The following is a 12,170-nucleotide window of genomic DNA, read 5'->3' as shown; positions in this document are numbered from 1 at the left end:
AACTAGCAAGAAATATAAAAACAGATAGTAAGAGCTTCTACAGGTATATAAAAAGGAAGAGGGTAGCTAAAGTAAATGTTGCTCCCCTGGAGGCTGAGACTGGGGAATTAATAATGGGGAATAGGAAAATGACAGAGATTTTGAACAAATATTTTGTATCGGTCTTCACAGTAGAAGACATTAAAAACATCCCAGTAATAGATAATCAAGGAGCTATAGAGAGGGGGGAACTTAATATAATCACGAACACTAAAGAAAAAGTACTCGGTAAAATAATAGAACTAAAGGTGGACAAGTCCCCTGGACCTGATGGCCTGCATCCTAGGGTCTTAAAAGAAGTGGCTGCAGAGATAGTGGATGCATTGGTTGCAATCTACCAAAATTCCCTGGATTCTGGAGAGGTCCCAGCAGATTGGAAAACTGCAAATGTAACGCCCCTATTTAAAAAAGGAGAGAGACAGAAAGCAGGAAACTATAGAGCAGTTAGCCTAACATTTGTCGTTGGGAAAATGCTGGAGTCCATTATTAAGGAACCAATAGCAGGACATTTGAAAAATCATAGTGTAGACAAGCAGAGTCAGCATGGCTTTATGAAAGGGAAATCATGTTTGACAAATTTGCTGGAATTCTTTGAGGATGTAATGAGCAGGGTGGATGAGAGGGAACCAGTGGATGTGGTGTATTTGGATTCCAGAAGGCATTCGATAAGGTGCCACATAAAAGGTTACTGCACAAGATAAGATAAGCACGGGGTTGGAGGTAATATATTAGCATGGATAGTAGATTGGCTGACTAACAGAAAACAGAGAGCCGGGATAAATGGGCCATTTTCCGGTTGGCAAACGGGAACTAGTGGGGTGCCACAGTAATCGGTGTTGGGGCCTCAACTATTTACAATCTATATTAATGATATGGATGAAGGGTGTAATGTGTAATGTAGCCAAGTTTTCTAATGATACAAAGATGGTTGGGAAAGCAAGTTGTGAGGAGGACACAAATAATCTGCAAAGGGATATAGACAGGCTAAGTGAGAGGGCAAACATTTGGCAGATGGAGTATAATGTAGGAAAGAGTGTGCGGTTATCCACTTTGTCAGGAAAAATAAAAAAGCAAATTATTATTTAAATGGAGCGAGATTACAAAATGCTGCAGTACAGAGGGACCTGGGCGTCCTTGTGCATGAAACACAAAGTTAGAATGCAGGTACAGCAAGTAATCAGGAAGGCAAATGAAATGTTGGCCTTTATTGCAAGGAGGATGGATGTATAAAAGTACTAAAGTCCTGCTACAACTGTACAGGGTATTAGTGAGACCACATCTAGAGTACAGCGTACAGTTTTGGTCTTATTTAAGAAGGGATATACTTGCATTGGAGACAGTTCAGATAAGGTTCACTCGGTTGATTCCTGAGATGAAAGGGTTGACTTATGAAGAAAGGTTGAGCAGGTTGGGCCTATACTCATTCAGGACTGGAATATCGGGTCCTCCCTTGAAACATCTGTGAACTCATCCCTTTTGGTGTGGAAGCAAGTCATCCTCGTTTGATGTACCGCCTATGATGATGATGATGATGGCATTGGAGTTTAGAAGAATGATCTTATTGAAACATATAAGATACTGAGGGGGCTCGACAAGGTAGCTGCAGAGAGGATGTTTCCACTTGTGGGATAATCCAGAACTTAGGGGCATAGTTTAAGAATAAGGGGTTGCCCATTTAGAATTGAGATGAGGAATTTCTTCTCTGAGGTTCGTAAATCTATGGAATTCTCTGCCTCAGAGAGCTGTGGAGGCTGGGTCATGAATATATTTAAGGTGACGATAGACAGATTTTTGAACGATAAGGGAGTGAAGTGTTATGGGGAGTGGGCAGGGATGTGGAACTGAGTCCAAGATCAGATCAGCCATGATCTTATTGAATGGCAGAGCAGGCTCGAGGGGCCAATGGCCTACTCCTGTTCCTATTTCTTATGTTCTTCGTGAATGATTTGACCAACAGTCTATCGCCTTAATCAATGAGATTTAAGGATTGAGAAAGAAATAAGTACGATGGCACAGGATATAGGGTGAATTAGAGTCAAATCAGGTTGAGAAAGAGAAATAAGGAGGGAACGAAAGATTGGATTAAGAGAGAAAAAAAGATAGAAAGGAAGAGTAAGAAAAACATTTAATTTTTTTAATTTTCTGAGACTCCACAGTTTCAGTTGTTCCCTTTCTGAGCCAGAGAGGTTGAGTGGCATTGCAGGAACATAAATCTCACCATTAAAAAGGTTATTAAGTACCAGCCCCAACTTTCTGTGCCAAGTTTAATTAGCAATTAACGTGCAAACGTAGCAAATTCTTAACTCACGGGGAAGTTGAGGGCGAGTTGCCCTTTTTGCGTTCAGCAATTCACGGGGTATCTCTTTGCCATAAGTTGCTGGACGATTTACACATTGGGTCTGTTTTTCCTGTCAAAATAACGGTGAGGCTAATGCACAGCAACTTCAGGAAAGGGGCAGATCTGTGGTTAAGCTCAAAAGGTGTCGTTAGCTTTGCGAAAACTGCATCTCGCTGTCTGGCTCACCATTGAATGGTGTGAAGTTGCTGTATTTGCACGGTAGAAATGAGCTAAACTCACTATAGAAAGTTAAGTCTTGTCCATTTTAGTCTAAGTACCTTTTTAATGACGTGGCAAATGTTAATTACTGCCACACAGCCCCTCTTGGCACTCAAAATTAACTATTGCATGTATGGAGTCTCATTCCTTCACGTTTTAATTGTTTTTGGAGATTTTATATATTTTAAATTTATAATTAAAACATTTTCTTTTTACTTTTCCTTTCTGTCTCTTTTTTTGCTCTCTCTTAATCCAGGCCTTCTTTCCCTCTCTATTTCTCTTTCTGTACCTGATTTGACATTGAATGCACACGTACTAATTTATTTTCAGTTCTTGTGCTGTTCATTTCACAGTCCCTCAATCTGATTGGTTAAGGAGATACACAATTGCCTGTCTTGTTCACTCAGATCCCAGATGCATGATATCCCTCACTGTGCAGTTATCAGCTCACACTTTCAGCAACATGCCACGCAAAAAAATAAAAAACCTAAACTCGCAAGGCAAGTCTAACTAATGGCAGACGCCGTTATTTGTCCTGGAGTAGCAACTTGTAGCCCATAAATAACGGCGTGTGCTTTAAATTCGCCACTATTTGTCCCAAGGCATTTCACAGAGGCCTAAGAAAAAAAAAACTTCTTTAGCCTAGAGAATTGATAAAGGCTGATTCCTGATTGATGAAGTGTCACCAGTCAATGAGCAGTCTCTTCCAGTCCTTCAGGCCCATGATGTTTAAAGAGCTGAGGCTGAGCAAATGTCTAAATCAACTTTGTGACGAAGCATGCACAGATGAGAGAAACCCTCAGTGGCCTTGGGACCATATAAAGTGGAACTCACGGGCTTGATTTTCTCTATATTCCTTGTCTGACTCAGAGATGGTCATATTTCCAAAGTGACAGTGACATGGTGTGGGTCTGATGTGATTTTGAGTGCGTGCTTGCAAAATATTGGGTTATGATCTTTTAATAGGATTTTGCAACACTCTCCCCTGTAGGACTAATTTTACTGGGATACCTAGGGGGGAAAATTTGTGTCGTTTGCGTCTCCTGTTCGCGCCCCCAGGGGGCATAAACGACTTTTTGCCCGGGCGCTACTACCGACTCCCACAATATTCCGCGGGAGTTTAGCAGCAGCAGTAACCGGTAGTACCCCGCTCCTACTGGTAGCGCCCTGGGCCGCTGCGCAACGACCCTTTTTCACCCCGGAGCAAAAATTCAGTTGCTCCCTGTGCCCGCTCGCGGGGCTGAAAATTAAAGGGGCGAAGCAGCAGTAAAATTTTTTTTAAATGGCCGACTTACCGGTTGCGGCCTTCTTGACTGTAGAACGCGGGGTCCTGCTGCGATCTTGCAGCCCGGCACTCCGCTTGCCGAGCTGCAAGGGCCCTGTCTTCCTGCCACCGCTGTGCGTCCCACCACGTAGCGCTGGAAACTTTGCGTCCCTTTGCGCCACTTCGTCTTGGGGGTGGTAAGCCCAATATAACCCGCGGGGCGGAACTTTTGCACCTGGCGTAAGAACTCCCGCTTCGCAGCTGTTACTGCTCCATACCAAATTTTCGGCTCCTAGTTTCTAGGAGCCCATTTATGTGAGGTCCACTATAGTAGTTCCCTTAATGCATCCAGTAAATTTAAAATAATTGATCTGTTGATTAGTTTAATCTGTCAACACTATATAAGCATGCAGCCATTTTCTGTTCATATTGCTGAAAGGCTAGTTTAACTACAAGTTCTCAGAACTTGGTGATTGCTGATGAATTTACCCACCTTGACAACCAAATTGGGAATATACTGTGCCATGCAAAACATAATTCAGGGAAATTAAAATATGGAATAACCAGTCAGAGAAACAGTTATTAAAATAAGGAAATTAATCAATGAACAGTCAACAGCAAATTTGTGAAGGCTTTTTGTAAACGTAACTAGAATCCATGAGTCGCCAGCGACTACAGGAAGAAAAAGAACAAGAGCTTCCTTTGTAGAAAATAATTGTTACATGACGAGGTGAATTTCTCCATAATGGAAACATATGGTTCAAGACCCTTAGCAGTGAATTGTTTGTTATTTATATTTACCAATTTTTAAGTAGGGTGGAGTTTTGACTTTTTAAAAATTTCTATTTATAAACATCGGAATTACAGGCTCCTTCCTTTGTCAGGCTTATTATAGAGTAGTAAAGAGCAGTTGTATAGTGAGCCAACACCATGACATCACAGGGGAGTGGCTCTATTTACACAAAACCACTGTCTCACTCGGAGAAAGCAAAAAAACAGCTCAAACAGATTGCCTGCCCTTTATAGAGCCGGCCTGATTTTCATTCCATTGATTTTGCATGACAACAACATAACAGGCTTATAGGGCCAAATGGATTTAAGCTGTTACTGGTTTCCCCGAGTTCCAGGGTGCAATAGATGGTGCTCATGTTGCTTTGTAACCTCCTACCATAAACCCCACTCAGCTTCCTTAACAGAAAGGCCTACAACTCACTAAACATCCAGAGTGTGTTAGACAACATGCAAAGAATTGTCCACATCAATGCTTGATTTGCTGGAAGTTTCTGTGATGCATTCATCCTTGGACATTCTGCCCTCCCTGAGCTCTTCAGGGAAGATAATCGTGTGAACCGATGGCTAGTGGATGACGGGCATACCCACTTGCTGCTGTGGAAATGACCGCTCTAAGAGTTGCAAGAACGGCTGCTGAGGAGAATTATAACAAGGCACATGCCTCTACCAGAGTAGTGATAGAGAGAAGAATAGTGATCTTAAAGGGGCAGGGGGGTTCTGCAATATGCTCCAGTCCATGTGTCCCATATCATTGAAATTTGCTGTGCCCTGCACAACCTTGCCATCCAAAAAGACCTATACATGGAGTTTCATGCAGAGATGGCCCAAGTTGCAATGGCAGTAGAACAACATGGATGAGAACATCAGGGTGACCATCACTGTGAGCACTCCTCAGTGACTGCTGCAAGGAGCATCAGAACTCAGCTTATTAGTGAGTTCTCATCTGTTTAACAGACTGCCTTTGCCACCACTGTCCTAACTCCTTCTCCTCCACTTTCAGGTAAATATAGAAACATAGAAAATAGGTGCAGGAGTAGGCCATTGGGCCCTTCGAGCCTGCACCACCATTCAATATGATCATGGCTGATCATGCAACTTCAGTACCTCATTCCTGCTATCTCTCCATACCCTTTGATCCCTTTAGCCGTAAGGGCCACATCTAACTCCCTTTTGAATATATCTAACGAACTGGCCTCAACAACTTTCTGTGGTAGAGAATTCCACAGGTTCACAATTCTCTTGAGTGAAGAAGTTTCTCCTCATCTCGGTCCTTTATCCTTAGACTGTGATCCCTGGTTCTGGACTTCCCCAACATTGGGAACATTCTTGCTGCATCTAATCTGTCCAATCCCGTCAGAATTTTATATGTTTCTGTGAGATCCCCTCTCATTCTTCTAAATTCCAGGAATATAAGCCTAGTCGATCCAGTCTTTCTTTATATATCAGTCCTGCCATCCCAGAAATCAGTCTGGTGAACTTTCGCTGCACTCCCTCAATAGCAAGAATATCCTTCCTCAGATTAGGGGACCAAAACTGTACGCAATATTCAAGGTGTGGCCTCACCAAGGCCCTGTACAACTGCAGTAAGACCTCCCTGCTCCTATACTCAAATCCTCTCGCTATGAAAGCCAACATGCCATTTGCCGCCTTCACCGCCTGCTGTACCCGCATGCCAACTTTCAATGACTGATGTACCATGACACCCAGGTCTCGTTGCACCTCCCTTTTTCCTAATCTATCACCATTCAGATAATAATCTGCCTTCCTGTTTTTGCTACCAAAGTAGATAACCTCACATTTATCTACATTATACTGCATCTGCCATGCATTTGCCCACTCACCTAACCTGTCCAAGTCACCCTGCAGCCTCTTAGCATCCTCCTCACAGCTCTCACTGCCACCCAGCTTAGTGTCATCTGCAAACCTGGAGATATTACATTCAATTCCTTCGTCCAAATCATTAATGTATATTGTAAATACCTGGGGGCCCAGCACAGAACCTTGCAGTACCCCACTAGTCACTGCCTGCCATTCTGGAAAGGACCTGTTTATTCCTACTCTTTGCTTCCTGTCTGCCAATCAGTTCTCTATCCATGTCAATACATTACCCCCAATACTATGTCCTTTAATTTTGCACACTAATCTCTTGTGTGGGACCTTGTCAAAAGCCTTTTGAAAGTCCAAATACACCGCATCCACTGGTTCTCCCTTGTCCGCTCTACTAGTTACATCCTCAAAGAAATTCTAGAAGATTTGTCAAATATGATTTCCCTTTCATAATTCCATGCTGACTTAGACTGATCCTGTCACTGCTTTCCAAATGCGCTGCTATTACGTCTTTAATAATTGATTCCAACATTTTCCCCACTACCGATGTCAGGCTAACTGGTCTATAATTCCCTATTTTCTCTCTCCCTCCTTTTTTAAAAAGTGGGGTTACATTAGCTACCCTCCAATCCATAGGAACTGATCCAGAGTCTATAGAATGTTGGAAAATGACCACCAATGCATCTACTATTTCTAGGACCACTTCCTTAAGTACTCTGGGATGGAGACTATCAGGCCCTGGGGATTTATCAGCCTTCAATCCCATCAATTTCCCTAACACAATTTGCTGACTAATAAGGATTTCCTTCAGTTCCTCCTTCTCGCTAGACCCATGGTCCCCTAGTATTTCCGGAAGGTTATTTTTGTCTTCCTCAGTGAAGACAGAACCAAAGTATTTGTTCAATTGGTCTGCCATTTCTTTGTTCCCCATTATAAATTCACCTGATTCTGACTGCAAAGGACCTACATTTGTCTTTACTAATTGTTTTCTCTTCACATATCTATCAAAGCTTTTGCAGTCAGTTTTTATGTTCCTTGCAAGCTTACTCTCATACTCTATTTCCCCCCCTCCTAATTAAACCCTTTGTCCTCCCCTGCTGAATTCTAAGTTTCTCCAAGTCCTCAGGTTTGTTGCTTTTTCTGGCCAATTTATATGCCTCTTCCTTGGATTTAAAACTATCCCTAATTTCCCTTGTTAGCCACGGTTGAGCCAACTTCCCCGTTTTATTTTTAGGGATGTACAATTGTTGAAGTTCATCCATGTGATCTTTAAATGTCTGCCATTGCCTATCCACCGTCAACCTTTAAGTATCATTTGCCAGTCTATCCTAGCCAATTCACGTCTCATACCGAAGTTACCTTTCTTTAAGTTCAGGATCCTAGTCTCTGAATTAACTGTGTCACTCTCCATCCTAATGAAGAATTCTACCATATTATGGTCACTCTTCCCCAAGGGGCCTCGCACAACAAGATTGCCACACAAGACCCAGTCTAGGATGGCCTGCCCTCTAGTTGGTTCCTCGACGTATTGGTCTAGAAAACCATCCCTTATACACTCCAGGAAATCCTCCTCTACCGTATTGCTACCAGTTTGGTTAGCCCAATCTATATGTAGATTAAAGTCACCCATGATAACTTGTACCTGGGCAGCCTGGTGTTAACTCTGACATGTCACTTGCGTGGTGCATGGCATGTGCTGCTGTCCTGAGAAACTGCCACCTCTTGCAGGTTGCCTCCAGCTTTCACCCATGTAAATGACAATACCCTTCCCAAACATCACATTACACAATCATGCAAGTATTAATCATCTGATTGAATAGGTCAGCACAAAATAATTGCACTCTTTCCTGTATGACAATAAGCTCCATGAATAAAAAAAAAACAATTTATGGGGACATTCTCCATTAATACAAGGAACTCAAAAGTGGCCATAAGCTTACACTTTCCTTACATCATGGTACTTCTGTGTGTCAAAATGTAGTTTCCTTCTCCTGCTCAGAGGTAGCAATCTTATTTCTGAATCAGAAGGTTGTAGGTTTATGCCTCACTTCCAGAGACTTGAGCACATAATCTAGGCTGACACTTCAGTGCAGTACTGAGGGAAGTGAAGTGGTTTGGGATGTCCTGAGGTTGTTAGTTCTTTCTTCCTTTTCTGTGCTTCCCCTCGGTGCCATCTGAGGGCCAGTATCGTTACTGCTCCTGGGTTGAAAAAGGTTCATTGGACTGAGGGGGCTTTCTTTGCATGGTTGCTTGCTCCTGCTGACTGCACCTCTGGAGCTTGTACCAGGACAACCTGGTGTCAACTCCGACATGTCGCTTGTGTTGTGCATGGCATGTGCTGCTGTCCTGAGAAACTGTCACCTCTTGCAGGTTGCCACTATTCCACTGGCCCCTGGATCTGTGTCCCCACTAACCATGGATGGTCTAATGGCAGCTATCAGATCCTGACAGCCCTGAGTGATAGCAGCTCTCATCCCGGCTTAACAGTTTTAAAGCTATATGCAGGGTACTATCTAATCTGTCCCCTATTGCCACCAGAGCTGCAGTCTGTATCTGAGGTGGGGGTCTGTTGCAGATTTAAGGAAGTTGCCACATTGTCATTGATGCCTGCAAAGAAGAAAAAGCGTTTCAGGAGTTGATGCCTTCTTTTCTGCCTCCTTCCAGCACTCTACTCTCTTCTCTGGGTGTCACTGCCAGATCCTTCACTTGGCTAACAAACAGAAAGCAGAGGGTCAGGATAAATGGTTCATTCTCTGGTTGGCAATCAGTAACGAGTGGGGTGCCGCAGGGATCAGCGCTGGGACTCCAACTATTTACAATCTATATTGGAAGCAGGGACTGTGCGTAACGTAGCCAAGTTTGCCGACAATACAAAGATGGGAGGAAAAGCAATGTATGAGGAGGACATAAAAAATCTGCAAAAGGACATAGTCAGGCTAAACGAGTGGGCAAAAATTTGGCAGATGGAGTATAATGTTGGAAAGTGTGAGGTGACATGATAGGTCCAAGTCAGCATGGATTTGTGAAAGGGAAATCATGCTTGACAAATCTTCTGGAATTTTTTGAGGATGTTTCCAGTAGAGTGGTCAAGGGAGAACCAGTTGATGTGGTGTATTTGGACTTTCAGAAGGCTTTCGACAAGGTCCCACACAAGAGATTAATGTGCAAAGTTAAAGCACATGGGATTGGGGGTAGTGTGCTGACGTGGATTGAGAACTGGTTGGCAGACAGGAAGCAAAGAGTAGGAGTAAATGGGTACTTTTCAAAATGGCAGGCACTGACTAGTGGGGTACCGCAAGGTTCTGTGCTGGGGCCCCAGCTGTTTATATTGTACATTAATGATTTAGACGAGGGGATTAAATGTAGTATCTCCAAATTTGCGGATGACACTAAGTTGGGTGGCAGTGTGAGCTGCGAGGAGGATGCTATTAGGCTGCAGAGTGACCTGGATAGGTTAGGTGAGTGGGCAAATGCATGGCAGATGAAGTATAATGTGGATAAATGTAAGGTTATCCACTTTGGCGGTAAAAACAGAGAGACAGACTATTATCTGAATGGTGACAAAAGGGGAGGTGCAACGAGACCTGGGTGTCATGGTACATCAGTCATTGAAGGTTGGCATGCAGGTACAGCAGGCAGTTAAGAAAGCAAATGGCATGTTGGCCTTCATAGCAAGGAGATTTGAGTACAGGGGCAGGGAGGGGTTACGACTGTTATACAGGGCCTTGGTGAGGTCACACCTGGAGTAGTGTGTACAGTTTTGGTCTCCTAACTTGAGGAAGGATATTCTTGCGATTGAGGGAGTGCAGCGAAGGTTCACCAGACTGATTCCTGGGATGGCAGGGTTGACATATCAAGAAAGACTGGATCAACTGGGCTTGTATTCACCGGAGTTCAGAAGAATGAGAGGGGATCTCATAGAAACGTTTAAAATTCTGACGGGTTTCGACAGGTTAGATGCAGGAAGAATGTTCCCAATGTTGGGGAAGTCCAGAACCAGGGGTCACAGTCGAAGGATAAGGGGTAAGCCATTTAGGACTGAGATGAGGAGAAACTTCTTCACCCAGAGAGTGGTGAACCTGTGGAATTCTCTACCACAGGAAGTTGTTGAGGCCAATTCACTAAATATATTCAAAAAGGAGTTAGATGTAGTCCTTACTACTTGCGGGATCAAGGGGTATGGCGAGAAAGCAGGAATGGGGTACTAAAGTTGCATGTTCAGCCATGAACTCATTGAATGGCGGTGCAGGCTCGAAGGGCCGAATGGCCTACCTCTGCACCTATTTTCTATGTTTCTATGCACTTTGGCAGAAAAAAAATCAAAGAGCAAGTTATTATTTAAATGGAGAAAAATTGCAAAATGCTGCAGGACCTGGGGGTACTTATGCATGAAACACAGAAGGATAGTATGCAGGTACAGCAAGTGATCAGGAAGGCCAATGGAATCTTGGCCTTTATTGCAAAGGGGATGGAGTATAAAAGCAAGGAAGTCGTGTTACAGCTGCACAGGGTATTGGGGAGGCCACACCTGGAATACTGCGTGCAATTTTGGTTTCCATATTTATGAAAGGATATGCTTGCTTTGGAGGCAGTCCAGACAAGGTTCACTAGGTTGATTCCGGGGATGAGGGGGTTGACTTATGAGGAAAGGTTGAGGAGGTTGGGCCTCTACTCATTGGAATTCGGAAGAATAAGAGGTGATCTTATCAAAACGTATAAGATTATGAGGGGGCTTGACAAGGTGGATGCAGAGAGGATGTTTCCACTGGTGGGGGAGACTAGAACTAGAGGGCATGATCTTAGAATAAGGGGCCACCCATTTAGAACTGAGATGAGGAGAAATTTCTTCTCTGAGGGTTGTGAATCTGTGGAATTCGCTGCCTCAAAGAGCTGTGGAAGCTGGGGCATTAAATAAATTTAAGACAGAAAATAGACAGTTTCTTAAATGATAAGGGGTTATGGGCAGCGAGCAGGGAAGTGGAGCTGAGTCCATGATCGGATCAGCCATGATCTTATTGAATGGTGGAGCAGGCTCGAGGGCCCGTATGGCCTACTCCTGCTCCTATTTCCTATGTTTAGAACACATCTGACAAGGTTGCACTCCCTCAGTACAGCACTGAAGTGTTAACCTAGATTATGTGCTCAGATCTCTAGAGTGTGGCTTGAACCCACAGTCTTCTAACTTAGAGGCAAGAGTGCTGCAACTGTGCCACGGTTGCCACAAAATCACACATGAGCCATCCGTAGGAACATAGGAACAGGAGTAGTCTATTTAGCCTTTCAAGCCTCTCAATGAGATCATGACTGATCTGTGACTTAACTCCCTATACCTGCCTTTGCTCCTTATCCCTTAATACCCCTGGTTAATAGAAATCTATCAATCTCAGATTTAAAATGAACAATTTACCCAATATAAACTGTCATTTGCGTAAGAGAGTTCCAAACTTCTACCAACCTTTGGGTGTGTGTAGAAGTATTTTCTAACTTTATTCCTGAGAGATCTGGTTCTAATTTTTAGGCTATGTCCCCTAAGCCTAGATTCTCCAACCAGCTGAAATAGTTTCCCTCTATCTACCCTATCAGTTCCATTTAATATCTTGAAAAAATCGATCAAATTACTCCTTAATCTTCTAAATTCCGGGGAATACAACTCTAGTTTGTGTAATCTCTCCTCTTAATTTAACTCGGGGT

At 43.4% G+C, this 12,170-nt stretch overlaps 1 protein-coding gene across 9 annotated transcripts in view; it reads left to right on the top strand.

Moving 5' to 3' along the window:
* The window catches only part of pde4dip (phosphodiesterase 4D interacting protein), a 310,412-nt gene that overhangs the window by 223,339 nt on the left and 74,903 nt on the right, over positions 1–12,170 (top strand). The window lies entirely within an intron of this gene.

Source organism: Pristiophorus japonicus, chromosome 8 (genome assembly GCF_044704955.1).
Source record: "Pristiophorus japonicus isolate sPriJap1 chromosome 8, sPriJap1.hap1, whole genome shotgun sequence".
NCBI lineage: Eukaryota > Metazoa > Chordata > Chondrichthyes > Pristiophoridae > Pristiophorus > Pristiophorus japonicus.
Note: the sequence above shows the minus strand (reverse complement) of the source record. Positions and strands in the feature narration are given on the sequence as shown.